Genomic DNA, 21,653 nt, shown 5'->3' with positions numbered 1-21,653 from the left:
TCACATATATTGTTTTTTTCTGCATGAATTTCTTTCATGATTAAAAAAACCTAACTAAAATCATAATTGTCACAAAAAAGGATCATATACCAGTTATAGTACACAGTATATAGTGTATGCTAGTTATAGTATACAGTATATAGCAGTTATAGTATATAACTGATATAGTGTCTGGTACATAAAAAGCTTTCAATAAGTTTGTGCTTATTGATCAAACTAGATATCCCTAGTTACCACCTAATCAGCTAAAATAAAATCTAGTTTTCATCTCTATGAATGTATATTTTTCCATGAATCATATTGTAAGAAATGCTCATTACCATCTGCCAAGGATATGATTTTAAACTCATAAATTCACACACCAAACATGAAACCTCCTTTTTAAATTCTCAATTTTAAACACAGTACATGTGGCTACCTCTCAACGCTGTTACTGCTCTTCTTATAAGCTGACTTCCTTATTAACATTGGAGGATGCTGGGCTTCTAGGAAGCATACCATTTTACAGCTGCGGGTTTGCATGATATTTTCTAAGAAATTAAAGGTTACATGGCAGCATATGCCAAAGCTAACAGAGATATTTAAATAGTATTTTTAAAAAATGATGTAAATGGCTAGGAAGTTTGAATGCTATGCACTGGTTAAGTGCTATACTGGTTGCCTAGTTACATCTCTGCAGAAAGGTTAAAATGGTTGTCTCTAAATCTAGAAGAAATTTAAAGTCCTAAAGTTTCATAGTTAAGCCAAGGATTACCTGCAAACCCCTATGCAGTCATGCCTTGAAACAAATCCCCGTCAGGTAATGGTGCTTGGGGATGTCTTAAGGAGATTGTTAATAAAAAGTATTTATATATATGAAATTTGTTACCTTGCTCTCATTTCATTAAAGTTATTACAACTGGACTGTTCTTTTTTTTCTTTTTTTTTTTTTTTGAGATGGAGTCTCACTCTGTCACCCAGGCTGGAGTGCAGTGGCACGATCTCGGCTCACTGCAAGCTCCGCCTCCTGGGTTCAAGCCATTCTCCTGCCTCAGCCTCCCAAGTAGCTGGGACTACAGGAATGGGCCACCATGTCCAGCTAATTTTTTTGTATGTTTAGTAAAGACTGGGTTTCACCGTGTTAGCCAGGATGGTCCCGATCTCCTGACCTCGTGATCCGCCTGCCTCAGCCTCCCAAATGGACTCTCCATTTTATCACTACCAATTGCAGTCTGCTACTATAGGCTATTAAAAAACTTTCCATCCTAGCTGATGCAAATTCTGTCCCACGATAGGTGGAAGAAAGTCCAGTATTTTAAATTTTTAAACTTAAAAACAAAATTTTACTGTGACCAGCTCTGCAAAGTATAGGCCAGTCTACAACGTAGTAACAAAAACTACACATCTTAAGAATAAACAACTAGTATCTTAACTCTCAGAGATGTTCCTCTTTTACCCTTCAAGGGTTTCCTAATTAATTCTACCTTGCAGACACTATGACATCCAAATATCTGTTCCCAGTAATGGAACATAATAGAACAATTTTATGACAATTTTGGTGTAGAAATTTAACATGAGTGTATTAAAACGGATTCACACTTTTTCCAGAATTTGAAGGTAGGAGGAAACAGTCCTTTTCTTTTTTCCTCTTGAAGTTCAATCGGCATATTTTGTTTTAAACTGAGGTAAAATTCACATATAAAATTAACCATTAGCCATTGTAAAGTGTACAATTCAATGGTATTTAGTACATTCACGGTGTTGTGCAGCTATCACTGCTAACTAGTTCCAAGATATTCCATCACCCCGGAAGGAAACCCTGTACCCAGATAAGTAGTTATTTTGATCCTTATTTACATTTACTCTCTAATTTCTCTTTGAAAAAGAATAAAAGAACCTAAGTTTAAATTACAGCATAAGAACTTGATGTGTTTTCATTTCTTCTGAAACTTGTTGATTCACAAAAATTGGTAAAGATTTGAAGCTGAAATGAGGCGAGTCTTAGCAAAATGAAACCAGGATCGAAAGTCCTGGAAGGAAGAAACCCAAAAAGAGATTGAGGAAAAAATCAAAATAATTCACAATTCTGTCCAGGCCCCATCCTTGTCAGAAAGCCAGATTCTACTTCAATGACTGATAGTGCTGAATCTTTTTTGGAAAGAAAAAAAAAGAATTGAAATAGAATGCTTTGGATCTACCAAGTAGGAAATTTTGGAAGACAGGAAACTATTAAATACGTTTAAAAAAAAAAAAAAGAAAGTCTTCCAGCTCCTAAAAGTCAAATGCCTATTCTAGGGAAGCTAATTTATTGTTCTTTCAAGTACAATTACAGCTCTCTTTGCTTAGTCCTAATGATTTAGAGAATAAAATTCTCAAAATAAAAGCCACAGAAATGTAAGGGATGAGGCCCCAGGACCTTCAGCTTCCCTGATTTCTCAGTGTGGTTTTGCTATGGATGATGCGGGCAGAGTACTGCAGAGGTAGTGGGGAAAGGCCCAGCAAGCGTCTTTACCCAGATGTAGCAACTTTACATGGGGGTAAGTGGCTCATGCTCCACCGCTGGGAGTCAGGAAGCGCAATGTTCTTAGAACCAAATGAGACTCCAAGACATGATCCACTCCAATCCCCTCCCACTGGGCATTCAAGATAGTCTTCCTAATATTTACCTCTTCTTGAACAGTCTGTGCTGTCTCTTAGGGGGGAAAAGTTCGATTTTGCTCTATGAAAGGCAAGATTAAAGCTAAGAGAGCTCTGTGCTGCATTGGCAAACTTGGATTTTATAACTCCCATGCAGGCTGACTGCTGAAAAAGATTCAGCGAGGTCCTGTGGTCACCTCAGTAACAAAGTTATTAAAGCTTCCATCATCAGAGGCAAAGTGCAGGAGCCTGCTGGTAACACAGGAGAACTGAAAGGGCAGCTAGGGCTTGTGACTATAAACGTGGCTGCTGCTTCTCAGTTCTGAATCTCAGGGTTTTTTTTTTTTTTTTTTTTTTTTGTCTTTTTAAGCTGGTCTGAACAAACATGCATATATGGCTACAGATTTTCCAAGAGTTGGATTAACCCCCATTTTCAACCCAAATATTATGGGATATGGTCATTATTTGGTTCACTCAAAATTTATATTTTAACAATGCATCAATGTGACAGCTACTTTCTATTAAGAGTCATTTTGTTAGACATCTGGAGTGACCAACTGTCCTGATTTGCCCCGGATTCTCCCAGTTTTAGCACCGATAGTCTTATGTCCCAGGAAAGCCCTGTCTTGGCAAATAAGGGCAGTTTGTTGCCCTGCTGCTAGCTCTAGGTTTGGACTTCAGGTCTGTATTGCTGAAGTGTCTAAAAGTGGATTTTAAGAGGACTTGCTACAAAAAAAAAAAAAAAAAAAAAAAAAAGCTGAAAAATTTTAAATCTTCACCATAAATTTCCAGCCATATTCTACTCAAAAGATGATTTTTAAAAAATAACCCAGTGATCTATTTCATACACCCGGCAAGAAATGGTTTCTTACTTTGTGGGGATAACTTAATGTATGGAGGAAATTATACCATACCTAGAAATTGGCTATAATAAATACCACTCTAGTGAGGTTCTGTATTATTATGTTATTTTTTCCTCCAATTTCCACATTTTAAAGCCTAATAAATAATACATAAAATAACAGCCAGACATAACAGCATAAAATAAAAACCTCACATTTCTTTGGTTCTGTTCAAGACCTTGTAACCTGCACACTGTAGGCAAACCCTCCAGAGTTGGAGAAATGACAAAAGCAGCATACTCTCTAGGGGCCATACCTATAGTACCCAAAAGTCTGGGCAAGAAAGGAGCCATTGGACTTCAACCAGTCCCCTTGATCCAATGCCAGACACTTCAAGAAAATCAAAAGTCTTCAGTACCTGGACCTACGAAATGAGAACTGTAGAGTCAAGATGAGAATTGGCTTCATCAAAGTCGGAAACCTTAATGTTTTAATCCTATATAATTAGACATTAGATGGTCTGCTACCTGAAGCATTTCTACCTTTCTGAAGAATTAGTCTCTTTGACTTTGTAGTAGGCAGAATAATAGGCCCCAAATATGTTCAGTCCTAATCCCAGGAACCTGTAAATACATAACCTTACAGATAAAGAGACTTCAAAGATGTGATTAAATGGAGGCCCTGGTGATGAGGAGATTAGCCTGGCTTATCCAGGTATGTTCAATCTTATCACACAGATACTTAAAAAATCAGAGAACCTTTCCTGGCTAAAAATTAAGAAGATGGGACTATGGTAGAAAGACGCATGGAGAGGCAATGCTACTGGCTTTGAAGATGGAGGAAGCTCTAGAAGCTGTAAAAGGCAAGGAAATAAATCCAACCCAGAGAGCCTTCAGAAAGGAACACAGTCTTGTTGATATTTTGCTTTTAGCCCAGTGAAATCCCTATAGAACCTAACCTATAGAATGGTAAGATAATACATTTGTGTTGTTCTAAGCCACTAGGTTTGTAATAATTTGTTACAGCAGCCATAGAAAACTAATACACCTTTAATCACAGTTGCTGTTCAATAATGCCTTGGTGGTATTTTGCTTCTAACTTCAATATTTGACCATTACCTCATGTTTAATTTTTTTCCATGTATATACTTTGAAAACTAAATTTAGCCCTAGACCAAATATAATCAAAATCCCCCTGACAGTACAGAACAATACTTCCTTTTACTTGTCTACTTTGCTTAGCTTCTTGCGTTTGTTAGCACAGAGATTACTTACATAAGGAACTACTGAGCATAACTGAAACCACTGATTTTGTATGAAGAAAAAATGCTTTTAGGTGAGTGGAATATGCCAAATAACCTCTTTAAATTTGTGTGCAAAGACACGGTAGTTCACAATGTTCACAACGTCTCCCTAGAGTGCTCTGGATGTCACAATGACTGGAAGATGCCACAGCCTTTTGTGAACCAAGGACAGGGATACCAAAGATGATAATGAAGAATTGTCCCATTGGACGTGCCAGCAAACCCCATTGACAAACTCTGCTTGGATTGATTTGAAAAATTTAAGCATACTTATCAGCATGACAGAAATCAACTCAAAGAACATCAGATGCTTATAAAAGAGTCATTATTAGTAACATTTGATAGAATATGGGATGTCTCAGCCCTCACCTGAAAGACATTAGGTACTTAAATTCAAAAGAACTTGACTATAGGGCAGCAAAAGCTATACATGTATAGGTCAGTACATCTCTGACAGATCACCTCATTTGGAGATATCCAAAGTCCAAATTTGCAGACCTTATAAATATGAGTTGAGGAAAATCGATCCTCTTATCCTAAGGAAGGACTGATACCTAGTAAACATGAAATAAATACCTGCTGAATGCATAAATGGATGGATGACTAGCTCCAGTAAAGCAAGTCAGGTTATGAGTAGGTTTTATTTTTTTTTAGCACTTGCTGTATCCCCTAAACAGTTATGTAAATAAACAATTAAAAGCCCAACAATTCAGCAAGCACCCATACTCCGATGGGGAAAGAAGAGAAGTAGGTAGAGGTAGAAATGAAACAATCCCAGCCACGAGTTGACAACCGTTGAAATTGGGTGATGGGGATGTAGGCGTTCATTATATTATTCTCTCTACTTTGGTACACACTTGGCATTTTTCATAATGAAGTTACATTTTAAAATGGTGGGGGAGGGGAATCTAAGTCATTGACTAGAGAAAACTGTGTATCTTGGAGTGGGCAAACACGTTATCACCTGTCTAGGATTATGGTTATCTTTCAAGTCTAGAACAAGACTCAAATGCTATAGCTAGTTCCAAAAGCTAAGTAAGCTTCTTCAAGATGAAACCCCAATAGCATTAGATTGACCTCTTGTTGTTGTTGTTGCTGCTGCTGCTGCTGGAAAAGCCCTTACAATGTTTACAACCATCTGTTAAGAACAGAGTTTACCTTTCCCTGACCTAATCAGCCTCATCTGAGGCTTTATCTTGCACAGGGTATGCCCTCAATGTCTGCCACCTATTAATCATGTTTGTGCCGTAAGGATACATTCTGTTAAGACAGCAGCCTCAAAGGCTCTCCAACTCAGGTTTTTAGAAGAAAATGAAAAAATTCTGGATGAAAATCAATTTTAACTATCATTAAAGACAGCCATTTTTTCTTTAAATTCTGAAGTCATGTCAATATTGATAAGGACTCTATAACTGTTTCTTTCAATAAAACATCACATGCTTTCATCTATAGACCACTTAACATTTTTTTTCCTCTTTAAGTTCTGGTTAAATTCAAGATTCTAGAAGAAAATATTTTGGAATTCTTACCTCTTCAGTTCCTAAAGCCTGAGGCTCACTGGCAGATCTGGCTGTTGAGAAAGCAGAGAGAAAAACGAATTTTTTAAAAGGAAAAATAACATGATACACAAGAGCTGGATAAGTAGAATGAATGAAGTTTCTGAAACGGGGGTGGGTGGTAATGGCAATATAGTTACAAGGGCAGGAGGTCTCACAGGTTTACATTTCAGAGCCTAGAAATGAACCTTTTATTAACTCTCTTTCTTTTAAGAAATAGATTTGTGAAATTGGAGTCCCTTTCTTTGTGAAATCTCCTAGCATGCAAGAAAACATGAAAACACAAAGGCCACTTAGGAACCTAGAGGAAGCAGAGTCCTTGGTGGGAGAGGCTGTATACCGATGGAATGAATAAGAACAATCTTTCCTCCTGACCGAATCTAATTTGCTCCGAGCATGACCAAAGCAGCAGAGACCAACACACTCTTGCTCCAGGTATTAGGGACAGAGTTTGAGTGCATACAGTTTGTGTGTATCTGGCCCTTTAGGAGGGTGGAGGACACGGTGGTGGTTATAAGAGTATCTTTGGCACCCACAGCTTCTATAGGCTGTTTAGAAGTAGAAGACACCTATGCCCTTAGCCACTAATGACCTCTGTGGCTATCAGGCAGAGTGGCCTACGTTTGTCCAGTGCCGAGTGTGGTTCCTACGGGAGAAAGTTCCTGTGTAGATGAGCTTCTTTATTCATGAAAAGCTTTAGAGCACTCAGCTCAAAGGGAATTGCTAAAGCCTCAAGGAACACTTTCCCATTCCTATTTTGCAGTGTCTGCGAACAAAGAGATATCTCACATCTATAATAGTATGAATGAGGGTGGAACTCAAATTCGCAAGGGGTTCTAGGGCCAAACGAACATCAGTGTCTCCAGAGGCCTCACATTACTTGAGACTGGCCTGTGTGCTACAATCTCAACCCAACCAATTATATTCCCAGACTACCATAGGGGCCGTATGTTTTTAAATGGGCTAAAGTTATTAGAAAACCATTATCTCATGATTAATGACAGCAAAAAGAAAAAAAAAAGCCAAGGGCTAAAAACAACTTATTTTCGGAGAATGAACCCTTGGGTAACAAAGACTAGGTGGGACATGCAAAATAAGCCTGTTCAAGGGGGTTCTGGGCCCGGCACTCATTTGTTATTGGTGATAGTGGAAGCTGGCACAACTACTCTGGAAGGCCGTCTGGTCCTGTTTATCAAGGGACCCAAATATGTTCTCAGTCGTTGTTTTAGTGATGCCACTCCATGACTTTAACCAAAACAAACCCACAATGTGGACAAAGAAGAATTATCAAGGTGTTAAGAAATAGCCTAAATATCAATAATTCAACCTATTAAGTAAAACAGAAACTCCACATGATAAAATTTTAAAACAATGAATACAAGAAATTTAAATGGGCCAGGTGCAGTGGCTCATGTCTGTAATCCCAGCACTTTGGGAAGCCAAGGAGGGAGGAACACTTGTGTCCAGGAGTTTGAGACCAGCCTGGGCAACAGAGCGAGACATATTCTCTACAATAAAAGTCAAAAGTTAGCCAGGCATGGTGATGCACACCTGTGGTCCCATCTACTTGGAAGGCTGAGGTGGGAGGATAGCTTGAGCCCAGGAGAGTGAGGCTATAGTGAACCATAATCATGCTACTGTACTCTAGCCTGGGTGACAGAGTGAGAGTCTGTCTCAGAAAAAAAAAAAGAAAAAAGAAAAAAATGTTTAAATGATGAAAAAATGCATTTTATATTCTCTTTTTACTTAACTTTATTTTAAAATTAATAAATATTGTTACTTTAAAAAGTAACTTAAAATAAGGTTATTTTATTATAAAGTAAAAAGAATGTAAAATGCATTGTCATTTAAATTTTAAAGTAAAAAATATAAAATATTATATATAGTGTGAACTCAACAATTTTCTAATATACATATTTACATATTTTTTCTAATATATATTTTCTATGTCTTAATATATTTTTCTAATATATATGCACTAACATGTATTATATACAAAATATAAGTTGTATTATATAACACATTTTTTAGTATAATTATACATAGTATCTTTCTGATACATAAAGACTGGAAGAAAATACATCAAAATCTAAACAATATATTTCCTCTGTTCAACAGAATAACAAAAGTGGCAGAAATTGCTAGATATACCCCAACATCTGCTCTCATCTTCTTCCATGGTTTTAATAGAATTCTAAGCTAAGCACCTACATATCAATAATAGCTACTTTCCCCAACCTCCCTTGCTGCTAGGTATGCAGTCATGTGACAAAATTCAATGGTACAGCATCAAAAGTGGTATGTGTAACTTCTGGGTCAGGGCCTCCCCTTCCAACTTCTTCCATCCTGCCGGTTATAGCAGAGCCTTTGTGACAAGCCACCTTAGACAATGAAAGCAAGAGAAACCTCATAGGAATGATAGAACAACAGGATAGAAGGAGCCTGGCTCCCTGCATGATCTTGTGGAGCACAGCTACCTTACCAGTCCTGGGCCATCCATGTCTGGATTGTTACATTAAAAAGAAGTAACTTCTAACTTATGTTAGCCACTGTGAAATCAGGCCACTGTTACATGTAGTTCAACTAACAATTTAATTAATAGATGGAGCCATTTTTATTTTTTCTTTCAAATTTTCAATAATTTCCACATTTTTCAATAATCAGTATGAATTACTTTGATGATCAGAAAAAAACTAAGTTAAGTTTTGTTTACTAATGTTAAGAAAATTAAATATAGAATAAAGTTTGGGCAACATGTACCTTCTTTCCACATATGAGAGGAAAAACGAAATCTATAGTTTAAAAAGTTCTGCTTTAAAATCTGATTGAGGCATATTCTAAGCAGTAAAACTTTAGTCAATGCATTATAATTATTCATTTCAGAAGATACCCGACTTTTTTTTTTTTTTTTGAGACAGAGTCTTGCTCTGTCACCCACGCTAGAATGCGGTGGTGTGAACGTGGCTCACTGCAGCCTCAATTTCCTGGGCTCAAGCAATCCTCCTGCATCAGCCTCTCAAGTAGTAGCTGGGACCACAGGTGTGCACCACAACGCCCAGCTATTTTTTTTTTATTTTCTGTAGAGACAGGGTGTCTCTACATTGCCCAAGCTGGTCTCAAACTCAGGGGTCAAGCAATCCTTCTGCCTCAACCTCCTAAAGTGCTGAGATTACAGGCGTAAGCCAAATACACCCAGCCAGACTTTTTTTTTTTTTGAGACGGAGTCTCGCTCTATCACCCAGGCTGGAGTGCAGTGGCACAATCTTGGCTAACTGCAACCTCCTCCTCACGGGTTCATGCCATTCTCCTGCCTCAGCTTCCCAAGTAGCTGGGAGTACAAGCGCCCACCACCACGCCCGGCTAATTTTTTGTATTTTTAGTAGAGAAGGGGTTTCACCGTTAGCCAGGATGGTCTCGATCTCCTGACCTCGTGATCCGCCCCACCTCAGCCTTCCAAAGTGCTGGGATTACAGGCGTGAGCCACTGTGCCTGGCCCCAGACTTCTTAAAGTGAATTTAGAAACAGTCTTAAAAACAGATTTGTGTGTACACTCATACCTTTAATTTAAGGGTGTTATTGGTTCTTCACATGGAATCATACTGGATTTCTCCTACAGTAATTCCACTAGCCCAAGAATTTGATTTTATTTTCCCCTGGAGTAGTAATAGATTTGGCAGAGCTCACATAACCTCCCTGGTCTCCTTTGTGTCCCACAGGCCTGCATTATAAGATGACTGTCCAAGATAAAGGAGTCATACCTAGTCCATAAAACAGAGAAAAGATATCTTGCCTACTTGGGAATCAGATCTGAAACAATGGCCTCATTAAAACCAGCCTCTAACCAGATTAGAATAATATGCTGAGATCATTTAAACCTGCAATAATGTTCATCAGCAGCATTTGGTGCCTTTTAGAGGATCATTAAAACCTTGTGCATAGGCACACAAGACACTCCACAAGGTTGACCTTAGAGACTTACATGAAGTCATATATCAGAGAAAGAAACTATTTTCCCCCTTTTTCCCAAGAGAATGCCAAATGATCCTTTTCTCCCTTGTGAACCACAATATCCAACACTAATATGGCTAACCTATATTCAATAACAAAGGCAGGATGCCAGGGTTTCTTCACTTCCCTCTCAGAATGACTGTGCCAGTGCATTCTTGAGAAACCCCTTCACTCTCTCCTGCAGTAGGCAAATTGAAGCTAATAGTCAAAGCTCTGAATTCTCAGTTTCTCTCCCCCTCTTGCCTTTGCAGGAACATAAGCAAGCCAACTCAACAGGCCTAATTACCATGGTAACAACATGCACCGTGATTATGAGTGTGTTTGTTTTTTAAAATGACTCACAGATTGTTCCCCCAGAAGCCCCAGACACACAGGTTTCTGGCTGGTTTATAAAATCCATCTGAAGTTTTCTTGCAAATATCTTGTGCCTATTATCATAACTGGTGTGATGAAGAGAGATTCATCAAATCAAATATGCCTTTCTCCTTAAGGATGAAAAAAAACCCATTTTGTTCCTTAAACACTCCAAGATTAATCAATTTAAACTTCAGGTTTATAATGAAATTAATTTGAGTTTGTACACTGGAGATAATTAATCTGTTCCTAATTTAAATAATTAAGGTATTTCATAATGTGGTTTTAGAGACCCAAATGAAATAATCAGGTGAAATAAACTGTAGTGAAAAATATAAAATAAAACAGCCTAAATCTGTGGGTACATGACCACATGTAAAGTGTTATAAAAGAATAGATGTCAGTCTTAATACCAAGATGTTTTTAAACAAATCTACAAAACAACAGCATCTATTTTTAAAATGCAAACATGAAAGAGTCCAGACATTTGGAGAACAGTGCACTGCTTCCACTCTTCTATTCAATAAATATCATTTTAGACCTTCTATGTACTAAGCACCATTGTTTATAACTGGAACATCACAATAGGGCTTAGGGAAGACTATTTTCTCATGGGAGGCAAAGGCCATGGGCATGGCTCAGCGCGTTATCTTCTCTTGGGAAGCTCCTTTGCTTCACAAGGCACCATTCTGGGTAAGGCTGTCAGTGAGAGGGAACATTACCTAATGATTATACCAGGCCTGCAGTTCAGAGTCCTAACATCGGCATCACAGTGGACTCCCTCAAACGACAACAAAAAATAAAACATATATATGCTAGTAATTTTGATATGTTGATTTCTTCTGTGTGAAGTGGAAATAAACCCTATTTTAAAAGAAATGTAAGTGGAATTTATATAAATCTATTTCGCTTAAATCCCTCGATGCTAACATATAATACATTACACACACACACACACACACACACACACACACACACAAAAATAGTCATTTAAAATTATTGTATCCAAATAGCTACTGTACTGTAACCAAGAATATATTTTTTCTCTAGAGTTTGAAGGGAAAACCAGAGAGTTTCAATCCATATAGGCTAGGTTATACTGTGGCAACAACTCAAAAACTCTCTGGCTTATTTGAGCAAAGCTTATCTCTCACTTTCTCTCCATGTCCACTGCGGTTTAGCAGAGATGCTCTTTGTGTTGTCTTGACAGTATGACCCAGGCTTAAGAGCGCAGAGAACACTTCTATCCTTCAACCACTGCACTCACCTGCCGGTTCTTATGGCTTCTTCCAGGAAGTGATGCACCTCACTTCTGTTCACTTCACCGGCCAAGGCAAGGCATGTGGCCACACCTAACCAAAGCAGACTGGGAAGTGGAAGCCTATCCTGAGCTGGAAAGGAAAACTGGAGATATTGATGGCTAAGCACATGGATTCCTGAACAAACAGCACAAACCCAGACTATTACTTCATGAAGTCAAAACGACATCCGACAATAATAGGCTTCCTTAGGGGATGCCTTATTGCAAGGTCTGAGCACCTATGATTAATGTTGGGCCATAACAATCACTTCTGCAGAATTTGGTGCAAATCCCTTGGATAGAATAAAAGATACTCTACTGCAGATTTGTGATAACAGTAAGTTATACTAATAATATATTTATTTTGAATAATTACACTACAATTCAGGCACCTTGCTAAATAAACATTTCACATTTATTATGTATTTTTCTCCTGTCAGTTTTGTGAAGTAGATATTATCTTATTTCCCATTATAGATGAAGAAACTGAGGCATAGAAAGCTTAAGCAATTTGCCCAAGTAATTCTGACTCTAAACCAATGTCCTTTAACTGCTACACTCTCCTACATGTTATCTTTGAATGTTACTTTTCTACACTTCAGTATTTTATGATTATTTTAAGATGAATAAGAAAAGACTAGTTGGACCTTTTATTTTTTTGCCTAGGAATTTTCACCTCTACTTAAATTTTTCTTATTTTGATTTTAAAAGTCATAGAACTATTTAATATCAACTTTTTTCCAAAGAAAAAATAAAAATGTCAATGAAATGCCTTAATGCCCATACACAGCAATGTTCCCTAAACACAACCGTCATTCATGAGGTTTAAAAAAACGGCAAAGGACCAATTTAATTCTCCCAAATAAAGCCTTTAAAATGAAAGTGAGGGGTTTTTTTCGGTTTAAATTTTTTCACAATCTTTCTTATATGGTTCTAACATAGATCAGATAAATACTCTCCTTAAACAGAGCTCTGTTGGCAAAGTCTAGAATTAACTTACTTTCCTGTTTAAAAATGCAAATCTAAGAGTAGGAAGCACTCCATCATTTATTTTAAAAAGTACTCCTACCATTAATGCTTAGTCTGTTATGAAGAACATGCACAGAAATACACCTTAGAGACAAGTAGTCAAAACACTGTAATAACAGCAATTCCACTGAAATTTCCCTTTTTCACTATTGCTGCCTCATGTGCATAGCCTCTGAAATATAATGCCAAAGTAGGAAGCAGCAACCATAAAGAGAATGCGACAGTAATGGAACTGTATATGCTGCCTCCGGAGCTGGAAAGTGGAAACTATTTTCTAAATAACTCATAATCAGAAATTCCAGAGATGATCCATTCTTCTTTACAGGTACTGTAATCAACAAAATACCTACCTCTCTAGAGAAAACAAGGTTTTCATTTAAGTCTGACAGATACTATACACAGAATGCTTGGCGTCTCTAGCTCATTACTTGGCCCAGGGTAGATTTTTATATAGACCAAATTGATTTAAATGACCAGTCAGGAAAATGCAATTTAATTATATATATATTTTACAATGCAGAAATGCAGGGCTGGTTGTCTAAATTAAATGCCATTCTTATTGCTTTATAGGACCTGATGTATTTCCTTCTGGAATATTTTGTTTAGAAGGTTATTCTTTACTTTGCCTAGCTTCCTCCAGTCTGTGTTTTTCGCCAGGATTCTTCCTCTGGCCTACCTAGATCATTGCTAACAACAAAAACAAGCTGTTTTTTTTTTCTTAATATTTTCTTTTAGGTTCAGGGGTACACGTGCAGGTTTGTTATATAGCCAAAAACAAGGCTTTTGTTCGTGTTTTTCTCAAAGGGAAATGCATGGAAACTTTGTTCAATTCAATGTTGTATGATATTGCTCAGTTATTTAACCTTTTTAGTCTGGATATCTTCACTTATAAAATGGGAATAATAATAGTGGCCAACTCTATTGACTGCCTACCCACTAACCCCCTCTTCCTTGCTAATAGAACCAGACCCTTTTGCTGGGGTCTGATGACTTTGTTCTTCAGAGAGGCTGGGCTGCTCCATGGCCTCGGGAGGAAACTCTTAAATTAGCCAATCACAGTGGTTCTGTCTGCCTACTTACTCATACATATAGCATGTGAGTTGTGAGTGGAAATTCCACTGGACACAGATTTTCTGTGACTTTAAAAAGAGCCGCGGCAGGGCAAGGTAGCTCAGGCCTGTAATCCCAGCACTTTGGGAGGCCGAGGTGGGTGGATCTATGGTGCTCAGGAGTTCAAGACCAGTCTGGGTAACACGGTGAAACCCCATCTTTACTCAAATACAAAAATTAGCTGGGCATGGTGGCACGCACCTGTGGTCCCAGCTACTCAGGAGGCTGAGGTGAAAGGATCAGCCTCCCACCTGCAGGCTGAGGCTGCAATGAGTCATGATCATGCCACTGCACCCCAGCCTGGGTGACAGAGCGAGACCCTGTCTCAACAAACCAGAAAGAGCCACATAAGAAATCTGCCACCCCTTGATATGCCTCTACATATTGAAATATGCCTATAATTCCAAAATTGTAGACGCCATGTCCACACAGTGAGGGGAAATCAACCTGCTGAAGGTGTCACAGTGGGAGGAAGGGAAGAATCCAGGTTGCTAAGGACATTATCCAGCTACCACATAAGTAACTCTGAAGCTACCCTCCTATCAGAGGTCTTGCGATCAATTTCCTATTGTTTACGCCATTTTAGTGGGACATTCCTTTATCAGCAGCCAGAAATATCCTGATAGAAAAATATTGTCCTCATTTCGTAGGGTTATTTTAAAAACTAGCTAAAGTATCCAGCACAAACTGAATGCCTAACAAATGTTCATTCTCAACTTAATTCTTGACATATGTTAGTCTTCACTTATTCAAATTAGTTAGTGCTTTCTTTACTCTGTGTGGTCTGAATGACCCCTCTAGGAGGCTTTCCCTGGTTCCCCAAAACAGGAATAAGGGCAGAAGTCATTGCGTTCTCCTCTTTATTCAAATAAAGATAATATCAAGTACCTAAGGTCATTTTAAACAATAAGAATGGTATTTAATTCAGACAAGTAGTGTAGTGCTGATTGCAGTGTAGAGAAAAAAATGTAATCAAACAGAGTAGTCTTCCTGACTGTGTAAATCAATTTGAACTAAATAAAATCCAACCCAGATCAAGTAATCAACACAGCAGCCAAGTGTTCTGCATTTGGAGTCCACAAAGTTTATTGAAAAGCTGCTTTCTGTAGGGAAAAGACATATTTTGTAGATTACAGAACATGTATGTGAAGAAGGACACATTTCCTCTGAAATCTCACCTCATTCTTATTTCAGAAAGGCACCTGCACCTTCTGCTCAAAACCTTCTCCACAAGCCCCCTTCGCCCCAATATCTTTACATGGCTGACTCCTCAGCATCATTTTGGTCTCAACTCAAATGTCACCTCTTCAGAGAGGCCTTCAGGGATTACTCAACAAAGTAATCTCCCAATTACCCCTGCCAGCATAGGCACAGTCCCACCATTCACCCTGTTTCTACTTCAATCCATCAAAGCACTCACTACTACTTGACATTTTCTTTTATTGTAAGTCATTTCTGTCAATGGTTCCAATCCTGGTTGATTCTGATTTAATTATTCTGAGGTGAGGTTGGGACATGATATTTTTTTCAAACTACCCTCTCAGTGATTTCTAATGTGTAGTTAGACCTAAAAACCACTGGTTTATGTGTTTATTGAGTCTCTCTCAATACTCGAATGTAAGTTTCAAGAAAACAACTGACCAATTTTGTTCATCCTAGTCTCCCTGGCATCTTGACGAGCACACGGCACATTGCAGACAGTAGGACTTTGAACACATCGATTAATTCTATTGTAATTATATTTCTGTATTTGTCTGTTTTCCCCATGAGTTTGTGAGCTCTTAGAGGACAAGTACTATGTCTAGCCCACTCTGCATCAAAAAATGAGTCACTCAAGAATGTTCATTAAATAAATGAATGATAAACAAACTGCATTGTGTGGTATAAGGAAGACAAAGATGAAACCAGATGTGACCGCTGTCCTCAAAGAGCTTGGAGTGTGGTCAAAAAAAAAAAATTATGCAGATTGCTGTTATACACACTAGAATGAGCTAGATGCTGTGATGAAAGAACAAAAGATTTCAGAGGAGGCATTGTTTTTTTATTGAGGAAAAAAGGGAAGAAACCAAGGGAGGCTTCATGAAAGAGGCAGCATTTGAACTGAGCTTTACAGGACAGATGGAATTTGGTTATTCAGAGAAGTAAGACTGTGGGGACAAAGTATGGAAGGGGAAGCAGGAACTAACTTATCCCAGGCAGAGAGAAAAGAACTCAAAAAACAAGTCAGCCCAGCTGGAGGTTAGGAGGGCCTCAACTAAGACACCGGCTATAAACATGGAAAAGAGTCAGTATCAAGATATTTTCCCAATCACAATTGCAAGGGGCCATGCAACTTCCTGCAACTAGAGGTGCTTGGTGAGGAAAATAGTGAAGTTGAATTGTCATAACTGAGGTAATTATAAATGGGGTGTCATTAACAATTATGAAATCAGGTGAGGAGCTGGTTTTGAGGAGTGGGAAAGGTGATGGTGAGCACAGTTTTGGACATGTGAGTTTCATTTTCTGTGGGTTGGATGTTCTGGTGAATTTGCAGGCAGCTTGCTGTACAAGCTGAGAGAGGAGGTGAATGATTAGGATGCTTAATCAGATTTGGGACTGAACCACACAGCAACAGTGACTAAAAGCACAGGACAGAATTTGATTAGGGAGAGGGAGAAATTAAATGGCCAAAGACTCGTATCTTGAGAACACTCACATTTGGGGAGCAGGAACTGAAGTTAGTGAAGTTGGAGCCCGCAGAGAGGTAGGAGATTTGTTTCATCTACTTCTTAATTACTTTGTGTGCGTATGGAAAAACTAAGCATGTTTACAGGGAAAGAGGAAAGGACCAAGAAAGAGAAGAAACTAAATATGTAGGAAAGACAGAATTATTGTCACAACATAATCCCTTAGAAACTAAAAGGGAATGGGATAGAGAGTCCAAGTAGAGGGTTTATTCTTGGCTTGAAGGAAAGATGATGTTAATCTGACTTAGGAGGAAGAGGAGAATGAATGATGTGAATGATGCAGATGTTTCTGTCCCCCTACATACCCATATGTTGGAACCTGATCCCCAGTGCAATGGTATTAGGACATGAGGCCACCTTTGAAGGTGATTGGGTCATGAGTATGGAGTCCCATGAATGGGATTAGTGCCCTTATAAGAGAGACTGGAGAGAGCCAGCTGGCCCCTTCTGTCATGTGGGGACCCACAGAAAGTGCTGTCCACGGCCTTCGCCAGACATCAAATTTGCCAGTACCTTGATCTTGGACTTTCCAGCCCATAGAAGTGTAAAAAAAAAAAAAGATTTCTGTTGTTTCTGGGTTACCTCATCTTTGGTAATTTGTGACAGCAATTCAAATGATCTAAAATAAAGGAAGACATGGGGAAATTCTAAGGTGGTAAGAATGAGGTTGAGGAAGTCTGTAATATGTGCCTTCTCAGAAAGACAGAAGGTGAGGTCACTTCTAACGCATAAAGGCAGTAGGGACTTGGTTGAATGGTTTCCATTGAAAATGCACAGGACAGAGTGAAAAGTGAAATAAAAAAGGAAGAAGGAAAGAATTTTGAAAGAACAGCAATGGCCCTGCAGAGATGCAGTGAATCTAGAGTAGAACCAGTCAGCCCAGTTTTCAGCCCCTCTCCTCTACCTCTGAGTGCTGGGTTCCTGGGAAGAGGATCAGGGGAATGCCTGACCCCACACCCGGGCTGGCCAGGGAGCAAGGGAAGGCCAGGGAACAGGGAAGAAGTGGTCAAGAGACTGGTTTTTCAAAGCTTTTTCATTAACAGCTTGACTGTTTACACATATTTGCCAAGAGATAAAGGGGCTGATCCTGTCTTATCTCCAGCCTCTGTATACAGTGGTACCACTTCTAAGAAACATGTTATCACTAAAGTTTGAGAATTGAGCTCCCTTTTTTTTTTTCAGTGTTTAATGAAGTCCTCTAGAGATTGTCTGAACACTGACTCCCACTAAATACAACTTGTTGTCTTTAACATAAGAATTTTCAAGAACCATATATTTACAGATATCTCTAATACTCTTACCTGAAAATTTAAATCTTTATTCCACAGTGGCATCTTTTACACCTGAACAAGTTTGTACACAGAAACTCCATATTTACATAGGGTACTAAATGTAAACCGTCTACTCTTTTTTTTTAAACAAAATATTTTAGTCTTACAAACAATTTTAAATGTGACAACATATAAAGACTTTGCCCTAATATGAGGTAAGTGAAATGGAGTTGTAACTGGGAGGTGAGGAATTAATGAACTGTTTAACTCTAAATTCCAGGCCTATTTTATTATCCCTTATGAAGAGGTCAATATAGGCTAGGTCACCCCCCAGATCATTTTTAGCTCTACCATTCTAGCATGTCCTAGGCCAGGGACTAAGTCCTTTATAAATTTTTTTATTATATTTTTAATTGAAAAATAAAAATTGTGTATATTTATGGGGTACAATGTGATGTTTTGATACATGTATACATTGTGATGATCAAATCAGGCTAATTAACATAGTCATCATCTTGGGGGTGAGGGTGGGAGGGTGGAGACTAAACCTCAACACAGCTCTGCAACTCTCCTCTCCCACCCAGATCTAGTAAAGACAGGCACCTGGCTTCTCCCAGTAATTGTAGAATGAATAGATGTGCACATTAAATAAAATTAGGGGTCATTATTTGCAAACTTCCCTCCACCCCTGGCCCCCAGCACATGGACAAAGTGCATTACAGAAAGTTAACATTAATTATTCAGGAGCTCTTCAAACCATTTAAGGTCAACGTCTGGCCCCACATCGTAAAGCTAAGATACTGTTGCTATTCAATAGGGTCCCTGCTAATTGTTCTGCCCAGCTCTCCTCAGCCTCACCATACCCTGCCTCACCAGTTTAAGGATTAGGAGTAAAATCTGTCGTGGAAAAGGAAACAGAGGATTCGTTATTTTTAAAAGTGAAATTTTGGTTAGGATCACACTTCATTAGTAGAAACTTGTTGTCTCAGAAACTTGTTGTATTGTTTAACTACTGTAGCCCCTCCCTACAAGTTACTGCTCCCCCTTATAAAGGATTTGAGAGCAATTTAGTACTTTAGTTTCTCCCCTCCCTTTCTGACCATGATACCTACTGAGCATTTTTCTCTAATGAGGGGACCAGAAAAGCACTGAAGAAACAGCTCTCCAGGGCCTCCGTAGTGGTAGCCTGGTCTGAGATTTGACCAGCAGAATCACTGGTGTGACTGTCTACAATAAAGGTTTGAATTTCACTATCAGGTTCTGGACATCACCAACTAGCAGAAGCTATGCCCATTTTCTTACTCTGTCCTTTTGATCTCAAATGTTACTTTTGAGAGGAGTATTTTATTTACGCAGGGATAATACTGTTGTATAAAGGAGGTTAAATACGAAGATTATGATTATGATCTAATGACACATTATGTTAAAAGATCCCGCCATTTGCAAATGTCTCTTCAAAAATTTGATTAAAAATTTGCAAATATTCTCAACACAGTATTTCTGGGGAAAAACATCAGCAAGGAATATGAATAGACATTTTTCTAAGAAGATATACAAATGGCCAATGAGCACAAGAAAAGATGCTCAACATCACTAATGATTAGGAAAATGCTCATCAAAACCATAAAGAGATACCACTTCATACCTCTTAAAATGGCTATTATCAAAAACATAAATAAAAAACAAAATAAATATTGATGAGAATGTGGAGAAGTTGGAATCCTTGTTCATTGCTGGTGGGAATGTAAAATAGTGCAGCTGCTATGGAAAACAGTATGGCAATTCTTCAAAAATTAAATATATAATTACTATGTTCCATCATTTTCACTTCTGGGTTCCCAAAAGAAGTAAAAGCAGGGACTCTAACAGATATTTGTACACCCGTGTTCATAGCAGTATTATTTACAATAGCCAAAACATGGCCCAAGTGTCCATCAAAAGAGAATAAACAAAGTATAGTCTATACATTCAATGGAATATTATTCAGCTTAAACCGGAAGGAAATTCTAGCACATGCTACAACATTGATGAATCTTAAAGACATTATGCTAAGTGTTTTAAGCCAGTCACAAAAGGACAAATATTGTATGACTTCACATATATGGGATACTTGGTCACATTCATAGAGACAGAAGTAAAATGGGGGTTTCCAGGAGCTGAGAGAAGGAGGGAAAGAGGAGGTATTGATTAATGGGTATAGAATTTCAGTTTTGCAAGATAAAGACAGTTCTATGGATGGACGGTGGTGATGACAGCACATCAATGTACTCGCTACCACAGAACTGCATACTTAAAAAAATAGTTAAAATGGGAAATGTTATGTTATGTATATTTTATCACTATAAAAAAAGTCTCCCTAAACCTGTGAGGCAATGGTAAAGGCCAAGAATATGCTAACTTTTCCTTATGCCACCAAGGAAGAAAAAAATAACATTCGAGTACCTTCTATGTAGAAATCACTCACTTATCCACACACAAAAGCAAAAACAAAGCAAAACAAAAACTTTGATTATGTATTACTAGCCCTTCTTTACAATGAGGAAACTGAGGTTCCTAAGTTAATGTACCAAGGTAAGTAGTAAGAACCAGTGATAGGTTTCAGAGGCAGATCTGCCTGGCTCCAAAGCCTGTGTTCTTTTCACTCCACAGTGTTCTCTCCTACCCACAGAAGTCTTTTATGAACAGGCTTTCTACTTTGACTATACAGCTTTTAGACTTAAAAGTTGGGCCTGCCTTCTGAAGCAGGCTAAACAAAGTCAGTCAACCAAACACATTCACTACATGTCCACCATATGAGGCCCAAGGCTGGCAATGAAATAATGGAGTCATGTTTCCATTCAGCCATTGGCCATATGGCAGAAAAAAAAAAAAAAAGCACAATTAAAATTTCTGTGTTGGTCTACTCCTCAAAAGCCAGTGAATACCCCAGGAAAAATCATTAAGTCTTTCAATATTCCATATGGCCAGAATAAGTGGAAATAGTTTCATTTTACAATGTAGAAGCATATTCATCTTTTTCCTAAACATTCTACCATCATAGTTACTGATCTGCTGTTACTCACTAATGTTCTGCTTCAAGCTGGAATTTAACGATTAACAAATGTTTTGTGCTGTGGAGAAAATAGGCACCTCTTAGTTGTTTTCAGAAAGATAGCAAGGCCCTCTCGACTCTACTATGCCAGTCGGGCAAGGTTTCATTTTCTTATTCATGTGTGAAACACACACAGAAGAGTAATGCAGATTGTCTGTGCCTCCCCAAACAAAGTAGGGTGTTGGCATTATCTAGTGAATACAGCCTGCAGAGGAGTAAGTACCAAAGGGTAAGCCTGTCCTCATCCATGCAGCTCAGGTTGCCAACTTTTTACTTCATTTCATGATGCACAGCTTGATTCTAGAACTCCACTGGGTCATTCTGGATCGAAGATCTATCCTAGGTCTCTTCTCTAAGAAGATGATCTTTACATACTTCCCTTTAGGATGCAAATAGGAAGTGGAACTGCAAAATCCATGTCACGACTTGTTTTGCCCACAAGTTTGA

General features: G+C 38.3%; 1 protein-coding gene across 4 annotated transcripts in view; it reads right to left on the bottom strand.

Moving 5' to 3' along the window:
* The window catches only part of GNG2 (G protein subunit gamma 2), a 143,820-nt gene that overhangs the window by 85,761 nt on the left and 36,406 nt on the right, over positions 1-21,653 (bottom strand). For 3 of the 4 annotated variants that reach the window (XM_057299696.1, XM_055097583.1, XM_008957072.4), the window contains one exon: positions 6,291-6,331. The exons of the other annotated variant lie outside the window; for it this stretch is intronic. The gene's annotated coding sequence lies outside the window, so the exon portion shown is untranslated. The remainder of the gene's footprint in view (positions 1-6,290; positions 6,332-21,653) is intronic. 4 annotated transcript variants of the gene reach the window in all.

The sequence above is a fragment of the Pan paniscus genome, chromosome 15, assembly GCF_029289425.2.
Source record: "Pan paniscus chromosome 15, NHGRI_mPanPan1-v2.0_pri, whole genome shotgun sequence".
NCBI lineage: Eukaryota > Metazoa > Chordata > Mammalia > Primates > Hominidae > Pan > Pan paniscus.
Note: the sequence above shows the minus strand (reverse complement) of the source record. Positions and strands in the feature narration are given on the sequence as shown.